Here is a 14814-nt window from a genome sequence, read left to right as displayed (position 1 = left end):
CGCTGAACGTTGTTTAGGTATATTGATCCACGTTAAGCTTTTTCCTTTCAATAGGCCTCATGAAGCAGAAACGCTTAATGTCAGATGACGTCCATAATAATTGGACTTTGGTTCCGATTTTTTTACAGTCTTAAGTGGATATGAAAAGCAATATATGAGAGAAATTTGGTGATCACTGGGCGTTGTTTAGGTACATTGAATCGAGTTAAGCTTTTTCCTTTCAATAGGCCTCAATGAAGCAGAAACGCTTAATGTTAGATAACGTCCATAATAATTGGACTTTGGGTTTGACACTTTGACAGTTTTATGTGCTTATTAGGAGCAATATGAAAGAGAAATTTGGTGATCATTGATCGTTGATTAGGTACATTAAACCACGTTAAGCCTTTTTCTCGCCATATGCGCCAATGAAGAAGAAAACGTTAACGTGAGATATCTTCTATAATCGTTGGATTTCGGTTTAGTTTTTTTGACAGACTTAAGTGTTCATGACAACATATGGTCATGCGAAATTTGGTGATGATTCATCGTTGTTTTCCTACCTTAAGCCACGTTAAGCTTTTTCACGTTAAGCGTTTTAGAATGTCCCCGCACGCACGCAGTAGCCGGCAGTCACGAGACTCTAATCCAACCTGGTCTCACGGGAATCCGTGAAATATCCACGGACGCTTAACTCAAAATCCGTGGTGGGCCCACGGAATCACTGAAATTTCCGTGAAACTCACACGGATTTCGATTCAATGCAAGTTAATGACACTCATATCCCGTGGCTATTTCACGGATCCCCTTTTAAACAACTGAGTGCAGATTTCGCTCAACGGACGTTGTTATCTTATTGGGAAACACACTTTTGATACATTCAGTTCGATTTTTATTGCCTTTTTTAGTGTCTGTGTAATGTTAGCCTGTCAGGCGTTGCATTCCATCCCTGTTTCAACAACTGAGTGCAGATTTCGCTCAACGGAAGTTACATTTCCGTGAAACACACACGGATTTCGTTCCAATGCAAGTTAATGACAATATATTCCGTGGCTATTTCACGGATCCCCGTTTAACAACTGAGTGCAGATTTCGCTCAACTGATGTTGTTATCTTATTGGGAAACACACTTTTGATACATTCAGTTCGATTTTTATGTAATGTTAGCCTGTCAGGCGTTGCATTCCATCCCTGTTTCAACAACTGAGTGCAGATTTCGCTCAACGGAAGTTGACATTTCCGTGAAACACACACGGATTTCGTTCCAATGCAAGTTAATGACAATATATTCCGTGGCCCACACACGGATCCCCCGTTTCAACAACTGAGTACAGATTTCGGTCAACTGACTTTTATAACTTTGGGATACATGGATATTGAATAATTACAGTCGTTTCAGGACTGCATATTTGCCGTTGGCTTAAATTATGCCCTCATTTAAGTGGGATATTTAATAAAAACGTTCTCACTTCTCATTTCAGCGAGGCATAGTAACCGTTGCTAGGTAAACAAAGCCCATGTCAGAAGCGTATCCCCAGAGAATGTCAACTTAAAAAGAATAGCTTACTGATAGCACTAGTTCTTTCGTCTCAATACTGATTATGAAGTTGTTATAAATGTAATACACTACTGCAGAAATGTTTATATTGCTTAAGGTGGAAATAAAGTTCTTTGGCAAAGAGATGCATTCTGGGAAGTGATGTGTTTAAATGTAATGGCTACATATACCCAAGTTTCTTTCATTCGGAGATTTATGCTCATTATTTTACAAATTTGAGCAAGGATATAAAATATTAAGACTGTACTTTTTCATTGCTATTGATATTTTGGCGCAATTTTGTGCATCGCGTCACTGTGTGCGACGATCCCAGAAACCATTGCCTGGGCGAGATTCCGAGCGGTAAGTACAAGGGTCTAATAAGCAAGAGAAATGCATAGGCATTTAACATGTCTAAAATTGAGTTTTGGCCAAAACAATTATGTCCTCCTATTTGTTTATTTCGAACTCCACTGTAAGAGCTGTATTTGAAAGAGACTGACATAATACAATTCTTTGTTGCATCAAAATAAAATGCAACGTACTTAGCCAGAGCCTCTGCTAGCTAGATAGATTAGCTAATTCGGAACTCTGCTGTTGGTTTATTTACATTGATTTGGACGTGTACTTTTGGCATCGCCAGCTATGTGGCACAATTTGCATATATGTGTAACACGCTTCCACCTAATTTCTGCGCCAGCAAAATTTTGTGTTCAGGGCTCAACATAAACTTTCTGATGTAGCAGCTACTTGCCAACTGGGCAACCAGACATGGGCTTTTGGATGCCACATTAGCAGCTAGCTAAGCCAAATGGTTTCATCCTGTATAGTTCATGCTACTACTTGAAGTTAAAGCGTTTATAAGTCTGGCAAGGCTAAGTTTATACAAGTACCCAGCGAGCCACAGACACACAGACGATTGTTGCTTTATATATTATGATAGATAGATGGTGCAGATCAGCAGGGGTTGTTTTTTTTTTTTTTTGGGGGGGGGGGGGGGGGGGTATGCAAAAGTAGTAGTAGTAGGCGCCAAGTGGATATGATATCTTATGTGTGTGCAATGTACGCATGTGCTTCAATCATTCTTGTGTAGAATATAACATGAATGGTTACTGAGCAATTTGATGGTCAGGCGATTAGAGTCAAGGAGATTCTATTCTTGTAGAACATGTAACTAGTAATCATATCATATCTATCATTTTTGCTAATAATGTAGAGATAAAATATCATTCTAATAATGTTTTTTGTCTTTGTTACAGATAATTTACGAGATACATGCTTGTCTCTCTCTCTCTCTCTCTCTCTCTCACACACACACACAGACACACACACTCACCCTTTCATTCTCATATAGTAAGTATTCCAAGATTTTTATTTTCACAAATTTGAAAGACATTAAATTGTTACTTTATTATTGTTAACCTGAAGAGCATCGGATTCTGTTAAATATCCAATTGGCATTGGGGGAACACCGAATCATCAATCCACGTTTAATGTAGGAACAGCAAATCGCATAGTGTTATACTAGATACCCTGAGTTGGTCCCAAATATCAGTCTTGAAATAGATGAAATCTTGTTTATTACAGGATTGCCTTTATTACAACTGAGTTGAAAGACTGAACATGTTGTTTAATGGTTCAATCTCTCTAAACAACTGAGGAATTTGTATTTTTAAACAATAGCAATTCTAATTACCGGTATGCTTTTCTTGTTGATTTTTTGCAGCCTGTCATGGGAGGGTTAAAAAAAAAAATGCCCTGCATGTCTTGCATCCATTTTTAATGGGTGCAAAATATGCCCAGTATGCACGGCACCACAGCCACAGAAGCTGAGGCAAAAAAAACAACTAGAAAGCTTCAATGAAAAAAAGGAAACCTGGGAGGCCAATACCAAAAAGAATCAACTGACCTCCCATCTGATGGATGATGCTATTATTCTGGTAAGTCATTTGTGCTACATTCAGTGTCGGTGCTCCGCACAAGCAGAACATGCACTGCGCGTGGGGCACCAAAAAAATATAGCTCGTAGAAAATCATCATGCCGCAAATCCTCAAATTGTGGCGGGTCTTTTATTTAGGCTACTTAGGTTGTGCAAACCACAGGCCTTTATTCGAGGCAGGCATTTATTTCTTATAAGGCTTCTGTTGAATAATTTTATGTAAAGCCTGTGCTAACAGTTCTCCTGCCCGCTACCGCATCTGTGTGAGCGCGTCCCTACTGGATATTGTGGCCTGTTCACACGTTATGTCTCTTCCTTGCAAACTTGACTAGCTAAACCATTAATGAAAGCAAAGCAACCAGTTACATCTTCATAAAATATCAATTTGCCAGGCATGCCTTCATGGACAACAGGCCTAAGGTATTTTTTCCTGCGTTTTATGGTGAGACACATTTGGAGTGGCATGGTATCAAAAGCAGAAGATTCTCGGTCTAGTTTGGATTTATGCCTAATTAACTTTTGGATTGTTTGATTATATTGCTCAATGTTGGAACTCATGGCCAATATCAAATATGATTGGTATTTTATGCTTCAATGTTCAGTTTAAATTTAGTTCAAACTGTGTCAGGTTTTCCATCCGCTGTTTATTTGCGAGCCAATAGCCACTTCATTCATTTTTTGCACATTAACCTTACTGTGTGTAGCCAAGCCTTATGCCATACCCAAGTAGCCTAAATCAAGGTAATTTTTAATTATGCATGATTTATTTTGTTATTGAATTCGTAGGCTGGGATTCCTCTCAGCAACAATTATGTTTAAAGGTAGCCTACTGCTTTAGCCTTCAGAAGGGGCAGGCAGCCAGGCTACTGACAGAGCGACGTTGGAGACCCATAGTAGATTTACGACTTTTCATTGCCAACAGTAGGCCTATTAAACCAACCAACAATATAAAGTATCCAAAATAGTGGGGGCACCAGAGTGGCACCATGCATTTGTGCTTTGGGCACCCAAATGGCTAGCACAGGCCCTGGTTACATTACCATAGTACTAATGTTAGGTTAAAGGTTGTATCAGCGATGATGAGCGATTTGTAAAGACAAAACACTTTTATAATGTTCAGCTAATATTTTCTCATGGTCGGCTAGCTCTCCTGTCATTCTAGGCGCTGAAAAAGACTCTGGTATTTTTACGCAGCCCATGCACCACAAACCGCGGAGTCTACCGGACATTAACATTGTGGTTGGTAGTACACCACTAACAATAACCAAGCATTGCATGGATTTTTTAAAAATGAATACTGGTGGTAAGGTTGAGTTATCTCTTGTGTGTCTTGTTTGGTCCTCAGACAAAATATAAAATGAGTTATATATCGGACAAAAACGTCTGCTAAGAAATTTGAACATAAACAATAACAAAAACACAGGCAATATCCGCCAGGATCACTGATACAACCTTTAAGAATGAAGTGTCAAAATGAGTAATACCTCTACTATGCTCCTGTAGTGACACGTTCATACATGAATCATGCACACATGCAAATAGACATGCACACCAAACCCACGCACATATTTTCACACCTTTCCCACATACACTCTCAACAAGTACATTCTCAACTAGTACATTCTCAACTAGTGCATTCCCGTAGCATCTGCTAGCCCGTAGCGTGTTGTAATTTATATGTATGTTGCTTTGGATAAAAGCGTCTGCTAAATACATAAACGTAAACATATATCACTGGCACAATTTATAAATGTTTTTTTAAAGTGACAGGGTTTTTTTTTTTCAGATTGAGAAGCTCAATGCTGTGGGCTGGAGTCCCGTCCTCCTTCTTGAATACCCAAAGAGAAACCCACAAATGCTTCTCCCTCAGGGCCTGAGGTTAAGTGGGGGGGAAAGTAAATGCCTCAATAACATTAAGGACATTTTCACCTTAATGGTTAAAGGTGATTCCACATTTTCTATACATTATAACGTCTCTATACAACCCCAATTCTGAAAAATGTGGGACACTGAAAATTAGATGACATCAAATAACAAAATGTACAGAAAAATATCATGACATCACTCCTACATTTCACATTTGACCTTATTGTACATTGTGTATTGTTTGTGTTGCTTGTATTCTTTCAGGAAAGAAAGCGCTGACCGATCCAAACAATTTGCCGGGTCAATGAGAGGAGGCCATCTTCATGTCAGAAAATGTGGCTTTCCACCAAGTGTAGATTAGCAATGGTAATTGCGTTAGGGAAGAAAGTCAGTTGCGGAGAATGTAAGATACAGGCCCTAATCTGTACACTGTATGATGAATTATATGATATGCTTGTTATTTGTGTTCTGTATGTATGTTAACATTTTGATTAACATTCTACTATTTGCTTATGTCAAACAGTTTCTAGAAAAGGAAGTGAAGAACAAGAGTGCCCCCACAACAGCCCTATGTACAAGCAGCAGTACAGAAGAGTACTAAAAAAGAGAAAGACAAAGGTTATTTCCATACACAAAATTGCAAATAAAACAATGGATGATGTAACAGTACTTTTTGATCACTTTTAAAAATGTATAATGGCACTGCGGAATAATTGAAATCAGTGATCAGTAACTGTCAGTATCAGTAATCGTACCAGATATTGCGTTTGTTCATCTTTGTGTTTATGTTCAAAATCCCGAACAAGACACGCCAGAGATAACTCACCCCTATATTATATATAAATATAATATAAAGTATTCTCTGAAAAATATTCATGGCATGTTTTAGTATTGTTAGAGATGCTACCAACCCCAGAATGTTTGTCTGCAGTTACTCTATGTTCCAGTTTATGGGACTGTGTAAATTGACCAGGATGTTTTACAGCTCGTATAGGGAATGTAAAGTGAGTGGACCATGAGGAGATATTAACTGAACATCATAAAAAGTGTTACGTGTCTACAAAACGCTGATAGTCACTGATGTGAAGTGTTAAAATTTGAATGTTAAGTTGAGTGCAATGTTATCTTTTTAAGCAAGACACTATTTTTCTATGTCTTTGTTTGCCTGCCACAGGGGAAGATGGAGATCCTAATAGATTGGGTGCCTTCCAAAATGTGGTGAGTTGGTTATCTTTTACACCAGATACTCACAATTACACAAAGGGAAATTACGTTGTTCCAGCAGCCATACATATACTGTAGGACATGTAAATGTACCAGATTTAGTTATTATAGTCTATGCTATAATTTAGTTATATACCGGTACTGCAGGCTACATGTAAACATATATACCGTAAATCAGTTTATATTGTAACACTCCTGTGTACCTGATGTTTTAGATGGATAGAAAGATACTTTATTGATCCCCAAGGGGAAATTCAAGTATGAACAGTAGGGTTTTATGGCAATTGGTAGTAGAGTGTTGTCTGGGGTGAGTGTGAGCTATAAACTATTTTTTATTCATTTGCACTCTGAACTTGTAAATGTACTAACCTGAGATGTTGATAATGTAACTTTTGTCAATTCAGAATGTCAGGGCCCAGTTTTTTTTATTTCCATACTGTGGAGTATTCAGATATTTTATTAGTTGTAACACTATTATGACATTGGTTAATCTAAACATCCCTCCACTAGAATATCTAATCAAACTGGAATACAGGTTACAGTCTTTTTCACTAACCATCTTCCCCCTTTTTTCTCAGCGGGAAAACCTGTCTGCCAACCTGGGAGCCTGCAAGATAAAGATCTACACACACACACACACACACACTCACTCACTCACTCACTCACTCACTCAACAGTCAACAAATATTTTAGCTGAGTGTTGTTCTTTTGTATTTTTTTATATAATATAAGTTAATAAAGACTACTAGTTGCCATATTGAATAGGAAGTATCACACATGTTTTACCACCCTGTTTTCTCAACAGAATCACCGTGTTGTGTGTTGTTAGCTTGTCTCCCACTACTTCTTGTATTGCAGTTGTTAGGACAAACTGGCAGAAGAACTTTCATTCACTAAACATTTAAAAGTGCCACAGAGTAATTACTGCTTTTGATATTTGTTTTAAGTCATTGTTGCTATTGTAGTATACTTGCTGTTGTTTTTGACTGTGGTCTAGAGGGTCCAGGTGCCTTGTGGCATGGGAGCTCCTGTTACTTCTTACATCAGTAAGTGCATCGATGATGTGACACACACAAAGACCCGGCTAACTGGAAGACATGACAGGAGATGTCCATAGGCTGCCGAGAACGCCTTCAGAGCCAAGGATGAAACTGATCTGAGAACAACGAGAGCCAAACTTTCCCCTAGCATCAGTAAAGCAAAACAGGAATACACACAAAAGATAACCTGCCATTTCAAAGACAGCAGAGACACATAGAGCATTCCCATCATGTGCATATAGCAAATTCTACTACAGCGCAGTCAGAGCCAGACAGTAACGGAGTACATTTACTTGAGTACACCAAGCACCTCATAACATCTATATTGTGCTTTTATCTGATGCAAGTGTTTTGATATGAAATAAACATAATTTGCATGACATGGTCAGTTCTGCTGGTCAGTTTTGACCTACGCGACAGCCCTGCAAAGTACCATCCACACAGCTATTCGGCTGCATTTTTTGACAGTTTTCAAGTTCAATTTATTTCTTTGTCCCAAATGGGCAATTTGATTGCAGACAGGATCACATACCACACGACATAAATAGGTCTGACAATGCCTAAAAAGTCAGTAAAACCAAGATAAAACTTAATTAAATAAGTTAGATATAAGAGGAGGAAGTGAATGAATATGGGGGGGGGGGGGTCACTAAATGGACAAATCTATCTTTTCCTGTTGTGTACATTCAGTACTTGAATAGAAAAGGGGATGAAGGAATTTTTGTACCTATGGTTAAAAGCAATAGGATGCCAACAAACGCAAGCCAGGTGGCAGCAGCACGTATTCAGAATACAGGGGATGGCTTGTGTCTTGATATATTTGTATCGCTTTGTTGAACACCTGCTTATTAAAATATTCGGTGAGACTAACAAACTTCACTCCCACTATCTTACTGGCCACATTTACTATCTTGGAAAGTGCATTTTTGTCTCTGATGGTGACATTTCCATACCAGCAGATAATGGAGAATGTGAGGATTGACTCAATAAAAGCTTTGTAAAACAATGCCATCAATGTTTTGTCCACCTGAAACTTAGCCAGTTTCCTAAGTGCAGAGAGTCTTTGTTGCCCTCTCTTGCACACCGAGGTGGTGTTCAGGTCGAACTTAAGCCGGTCATCAATCAAGGTGCCTAGGTACTTGTAAGATGATACAATTTCAACATCTTGATCGTTGATGACACTGTGCTTTGGAATAGGGGGAAGGCGTCTGAAATCTATGGACATGTCCTTGGTTTTACTGATGTTCAGATGCAAAAAAGCATCTTCACACCATGACACAAATTCATTGATAACAGGGCCATGCTCATTCTCATGGGAATTCAGGAGACTGACAATTACAGAGTCATCTGCAAATTTTAGAATGTGCCTGTTGTCATACTGGCTGCGGCAGTCATTGTTGTACAGTATGTACAACAGGGGGGAGAGAACACACCCCTGAGGTGAGCCTGTGGATGATGTTAGGCCACTGGACAGCACTTTATTTACCCTCACTCTCTGAACTCTGCGTGAGGAAATCAGTAGCCAACCAATCAGGCTTGGGTCAAGGCTAAAGTTGTTCAGTAGTTTCTCAATCAGTAGGTGGGGTTGGATGGTGTTAAATGCCGAGGAGAAATCTACAAAGAGCAACCTTGCATGATTCCCACTTTCCTCCAGGTGTTTATAGAGAAGACTTAGTAGAGTGATGGTAGCATCCTGCACCCCCCTCTTGGCCCTATAGGCAAACTGGGAAGGATCCAAGAGAGGTTGCACCTTGATTAGGAGCTCAGCTTTAATCAGCTTCTCTAAGGATTTTGCAATAAGAGATTTTGGATGCACACAAGTTCATGGATCAAACCAAGCACCTCATAACATCTATATTGTGCTTTTATCTGATATATGCAATGATATATGTAGGCTACCTCATGTGCAAAAATGGGAAAATAACATGTATTTAAAAATATTACAAATGTTGCAAGCTTTTGACTTTATAGTCAAGCAGGTGATACATCTTAATAATTCAAGCATGTTTCTCATGTTATATATACAAATATTTTTGTAATTTTGAAATTATAGCTATTTCTGTAATTAGACTACATGCCCCATGACGTGTAGCGTTCATTTCAACGCTGCTTTATAACAATGGCGCCGAATTTGTAGTTCATTAAAACGGCTTTGTATTAAAACATAAACAAATTATTGTTAGGATGCACACTGGCACAGACGACTTTTGCTGGGTATAATATGTAGAGAAATAGTTAAAGCAAGTTAGTACATGACTCATTGGCATTCAATGAAAAGAAGTATAATTCCACAAAATATCGAAAAACGTGTACAGTAGGCTACTTCTGACCCTTGTTGCTAGGCAACGCCCCGTAGGCCTACCTGCTTGGCTGAAGAATAAGGAGGCTCATTATCCTAATCTTTGCTGTTCAAAGCAACATATAAATATATATATTAAATATATTGAACAGGGAATAAATTAAGATGTTGATCAGACTGTAATAAGGACAAGCAATAGGCTAATAAACAAATGCCCATTCAATCAATGATATAATAACAAGTTGCTTACTGTTTAATGGACTAAGTGCATGTTGAACAAATGTGCCTTTAGACCCCTTTTAAAACACTGTAAACTATCACAGGAACAAAGAGCACTGTGCAACTTATTGCACCCACATGGAACCACTGAGGAAGAGTCTTGAATTTAGCGTTCATGAGTGGTCGACAGAACAAATGGTAATCAGAAGACAGCAGTGGGCGGTTGGGGAAGTACATCTTGATCATTGAATTAAAATAACAAGGAGCAGATCCAGTCAGTGTCCTATAGGCCAAAGTGAGAGATTTCAATGTAATGCTGGCTACTACAGGGGGAGTGTAGGAGAATAGGCCTAGGAGTGGATATGCATGCCCGATATCCATACCCCATCTGCTGGAACATTGGCTCATATATGTATTTTCACTGACACATTATCTATGTATCTATCTAATTTTAATTATGATAGCCATAGTACATGTGAGATTACAACAATAATAATGAAAGTAGTAATACAAACTGAAATGACTAAATGAATGAATTCCTTTATTGTTATTGCATTGGGAAAGAAGCTATTTCTAAATCTGCTAGTGCTAATCTGCTTGTTTTTAGACTCTGTAACATAGGTGGCTAACTGTTTCCAATTGTCCTGTTCTGTTCATGGTACACCAAAACTGTCACACTTGGATATTGAATCAATTACGATGAAAAACACGTAGCTTATCAACAAAGAAAAGTGAGATTGCTTTATGATGATAGATGCTTTACTTTTCCAAAAGATATTGACACATTAAAGGAAATGACATGTAGTATTCATTGTGATCCTTCTTTATGATCTGCCGCTGCTGCTGGTGGTGTTTGTGGTGCTGGTGGTGTTTGTGCTGCTGTTGGTGTTGCTGCTGGTGCTGGTGATGGGGGTGATGGTGGTGCCTCAACAGACTGCTGCAGCTCAACAGATTAAAGGAAAAGCACATTATTGTTAGATATGTGTGTACAAATCTGTTTTAGTCTGTAAAACACACTGGTATGCAAAAGGTTTTAGACAGGTTCATGCATTTGTATATATACCTGGAGATTGTAATACGCATTGTATGAGCGTACCACCTGCCTCAGCTTTTCAGCAGTGAAAGCTTTACGCCCTTCACCTTTTCCATAAAAAATGGCAAACAATGCATCATTACTGGTTTTATCATATACTCTTATGAAAAGTCAAATCATGTTGCAACAGCTGTGTGCATGCAGTTGAAACAGTAATAGTTGGTCAATATTAACATACCGTCACTGACTGAGGCAAAGGGCAATTCCTCAGGCCACCAAGGCGGCCTGTGTTGTGGCAGATATTCAGACCGAGACAAACCCTGACTCAGTGCTGAGATAGAAGGGTGTTAAAGTGTAATCAGATTCAGTAGTCTGCATCATTTTGATCTTTAAATAAGGAAATTGAAAACATACAATGCCAGTCATACCATGTTCTTTTATCAGACGGCCAATTGCCATCCGGCAATGTGTGCCACTGATATCAGGGTCAACGTATGGCCTCTCACCCCCCAAAGCATCTGTAAGACAGTACGCTCAGTGTCATTAAAAACAAATGTTAAGGTTCCTTTTCTGAACTTCAAGAAAGGATTGACACAGAAACAAACCTTAACACCACTTTCATTTATACATACCACTTGACACACCCCTATTAGTGTACATGTTTAGCAGCTCAGCCTTCCTGTCATTGGTCCAAAAGGCCTCAAGATACTTTGGCCCTAAATGAACCGTAACCGGGAAAAAAACCCTTAAAATCCATTATCAATTCGGTTTGTGTTGCCATGTCAATATCATTTTTATCAAAACTCAGGGCCAGATTGTGACCATACTAAAATAATTGTTCTTCCATTGAATGTCATCTTCGATAGATCTCATCATTGAAATGTTGTTGAATAAAAACATATTACATATACCTGTGAAATTAACGGTGGGTGACTCACTGCTGAAGTCAACCCATACGGCAAAAGCCAGGGGTGCTCCAGCCTCACCACCGCACCAATTCTTCATCTGAAAACAATATTAAAAATATTATACTTTCCCTCTCTTTTAAAAGCAGCCTCCCTCCCTTTCTTTCTTCACTGCACCCAATATTAGCATGAATTGAGACATGTCCCACTGTATTCTGAAAGCCTGACCTACTTTCCTGCAGACTTTTGCATATCATACGATCAGTGTTCATAACTCTATACATGGCACTATTTTGTATATTGGCGAACGAGGTACACATATGATAAGTTTTGAGCTCCAACTCAAAGGCAAAGCAGTTTCAGCCATGCAAACCATATATTTTCTGAAAGCTGGTCAGTTGTAGGTGTGATTTAACATACATTAGGACATGTCATGTGGTTACTATGGTCATATTGTGGTTGTTGCTAGGGTAAATTGAATGGTTGCTATGGTGTTGCTAAGGTAGATATGGTGGTTGCTATGCAAAATAACATGGTTGCTATGGTGGTTGTTAGGGTAAGCATGTTGGTTGCTATGGTGGTTGCTAGCTTGACATTATACAAGTGGTTGCTAGGGTAATTAAGATGGTTGCTAGGGTGTTGCTAGGGTAATTAAGGTGGTTGCTTGGGTGTTGCTAGGGTACATATGGTGGCAAAATAACAAAGCAGTGGAATTGCTAACGTTTAGCCATTTTTACATTTTTAGCCAAAAAACTCACTTATGTTGGTCTGATCAGTATGAAATCTGAAGTCGGTGGATTATTCCCGGAAGGAGATAAACGGTTCGAAACATACAAGGTTTCCCTCTTCTGCCGCGGTAACGCTAGGTGCTAGAGGGATGGGACCAAGACGCACGGCACCGCCTTGAGGCCCCTGACAACTGTTCCAAAGGTGGGATATCTGAGACACCCACAAAAAAAACAGTGAAGGAAAAACTTTAAAAAAGTTGACCACTCCCACTTCAGAGGTGGAGTTTTGGGTGGTAGCATGGAGCTACGAGGCTGAAATTCAAGTCAGACCTTCTGCACAAGACCCACATAGAGCGTGCAAAGTTTCATCGCTCTAGCTGTAACGCAAAGCATTGTGCCTACTTTTTTGGCAATTTAAAGCAACACCAAAGAACTTTTCCTCTGTCGCACGCACTATTTGTTTATCCAGCACCAGCTTTGCAAATAACAATGTCCACAGACAAGGTAGAATATGTTGCATGATTTTATGAAAGTACGATGTATTGCGACATCAGATTCAAGTCAAATTTGTAGTTTCTCATGTCTCATTCCATCGAACTACATATCCGCTACCCGATCCGGCAAACTTACATAGTGCGGTTATAGCCGATAGAGGGCCTCGAAGCGGATGCAGAAAGTGCCGTTCACCCTGTTACGAGTTGATGAACCACTGAAACGATTTTGGAAACACTATTTTAAGGTACAAAAAACTCTTTGGTGTTGCTTTAACATTTAGCCATTTTTCAATTTTTAGCCAAAAAGCACACTTATGTTGATCCGATCAGTATGAAATCAGAATATGTTGAACAACGGGACATCACAAACAAGCCAGGCTCAGTTTGGAGTCGGTGGATTATTCCCGGAAGGAGATAAACGGTTCGAAACATACAAGGTTTCCCTCTGCTGGCGCGGTAAAGCTAGGTGCTAGAGGGATGGGACCAAAACGCACGGCACCACCTTGAGGCCCCTGACAAATGTTCCAAAGGTGGGATCTCTGAGACACCCACAAAAAAAACTGTGAAGGAAAAACATAAAAAAAGTTGACCACTCCCATTTCAGAGGTGGAGTTTTGATATGTCAAAGTCAGTAGGAAGGTAGGACATGTCTTAATTGATTGACATCTAGAGGCTATAGGCTTTCAGAAAATATATGGTTTAGGTGGTCAATTCAGCTGTCCCTTAACAGTGTAGGCCTAAATATATCAGCTGTACAATGAGTTTCTCGATCTACAATATGGGCCTATGTACGCCTTATGATGCACCAAAGTCAGTGGGAAGGTGGGACATGTCTTAATGTATATTAATTGACATCTAGAGGCTATAGGCTTTCAGAAAATATATGGTTTAGGTGGTCAATTCAGCTGTCCCTTAACAGTGTAGGCCTAAATGTATCAGTTCAATCTACTTTCTACAATCTGTAGAAACAATCTAAATCTACAATATGGGCCTATATTTAGCACAGCGACAACCATATCTAGCAAAATCACAGTAAAAGTAATGTAAAAGTGATGTAAAATACCTGCCAATTGTCCTCTGTATCCACCGCTGCAGTAGACCATGATGTGAGGATGCACTCCATAACACAGCTGTTAATGGAAGCAAGGACTGAGGTGTCAAGGCCAGCATGCTTCAGCCTCTTCAGGAAGTTGACAAATGAGTAGCCAAACAAGGACAAACAAGGCCTTGCTTACATACTGGCTGTCTTGTAGTTTGACACCACTCTCCTTTCTGTGAGTGTTCTGTTGGAGTAATTTAATGAAATTCCCACAAGGACTGTACGCTGCTATCCAAATAACAAGCCTTGGATAACCAGTAATGTCAAGACCCTTCTCAATAGGAAAAAGATGGCGTTTAAAGAGGGGGACATGGCAGAGCTGAGGCAAGTACAGGGGGAACTCAAGAAGAAGCTGAAAGAGGCTAAGGAGGACTACAGAAGGAAGATGGAACAGAAGTTGCAGGAGAACAACATGAAGGAGGTGTGGGACTGTATGAAATCCATCACTGGC

At 39.4% G+C, this 14814-nt stretch overlaps 2 long non-coding RNA genes across 5 annotated transcripts; one reads left to right on the top strand and one right to left on the bottom strand.

The window, feature by feature from the left end:
- Nucleotides 1–2928: 2928 nt before the first annotated feature.
- Nucleotides 2929–7966, top strand: LOC143140285 (uncharacterized). Of its 2 annotated transcripts, none has more exons than XR_012990620.1 (6): nucleotides 2929–3456; nucleotides 5243–5399; nucleotides 5587–5688; nucleotides 5846–5940; nucleotides 6497–6540; nucleotides 7125–7966. It is a non-coding gene; the product is annotated as an uncharacterized LOC143140285 (long non-coding RNA). The 2 variants fall into 2 exon arrangements; XR_012990619.1 differs by having other exon boundaries at nucleotides 5587–5725.
- A 2653-nt stretch (nucleotides 7967–10619) lies between these two features.
- LOC143141140 (uncharacterized) lies at nucleotides 10620–14569 on the bottom strand. Of its 3 annotated transcripts, XR_012990748.1 has the most exons (8): nucleotides 14500–14569; nucleotides 14328–14394; nucleotides 12049–12142; nucleotides 11770–11853; nucleotides 11566–11655; nucleotides 11376–11468; nucleotides 11168–11244; nucleotides 10620–11041 (listed from the first exon to the last, which is right to left on the bottom strand). It is a non-coding gene; the product is annotated as an uncharacterized LOC143141140 (long non-coding RNA). The 3 variants fall into 3 exon arrangements; XR_012990747.1 differs by having other exon boundaries at nucleotides 10620–11047; nucleotides 14328–14564; XR_012990746.1 differs by having other exon boundaries at nucleotides 14328–14564.
- Between the last annotated feature and the right edge of the window lie 245 nt (nucleotides 14570–14814).

Source organism: Alosa pseudoharengus, unplaced genomic scaffold (genome assembly GCF_046254945.1).
Source record: "Alosa pseudoharengus isolate Yale_2024_CS ecotype anadromous, Long Island Sound unplaced genomic scaffold, YU_APseudo_1.1 YU_APseudo_1.1_scf_23, whole genome shotgun sequence".
NCBI lineage: Eukaryota > Metazoa > Chordata > Actinopteri > Clupeiformes > Clupeidae > Alosa > Alosa pseudoharengus.
The sequence above is the reverse complement of the archived record's forward strand: the minus strand, read 5'-3'. Positions and strand labels throughout refer to the sequence as shown.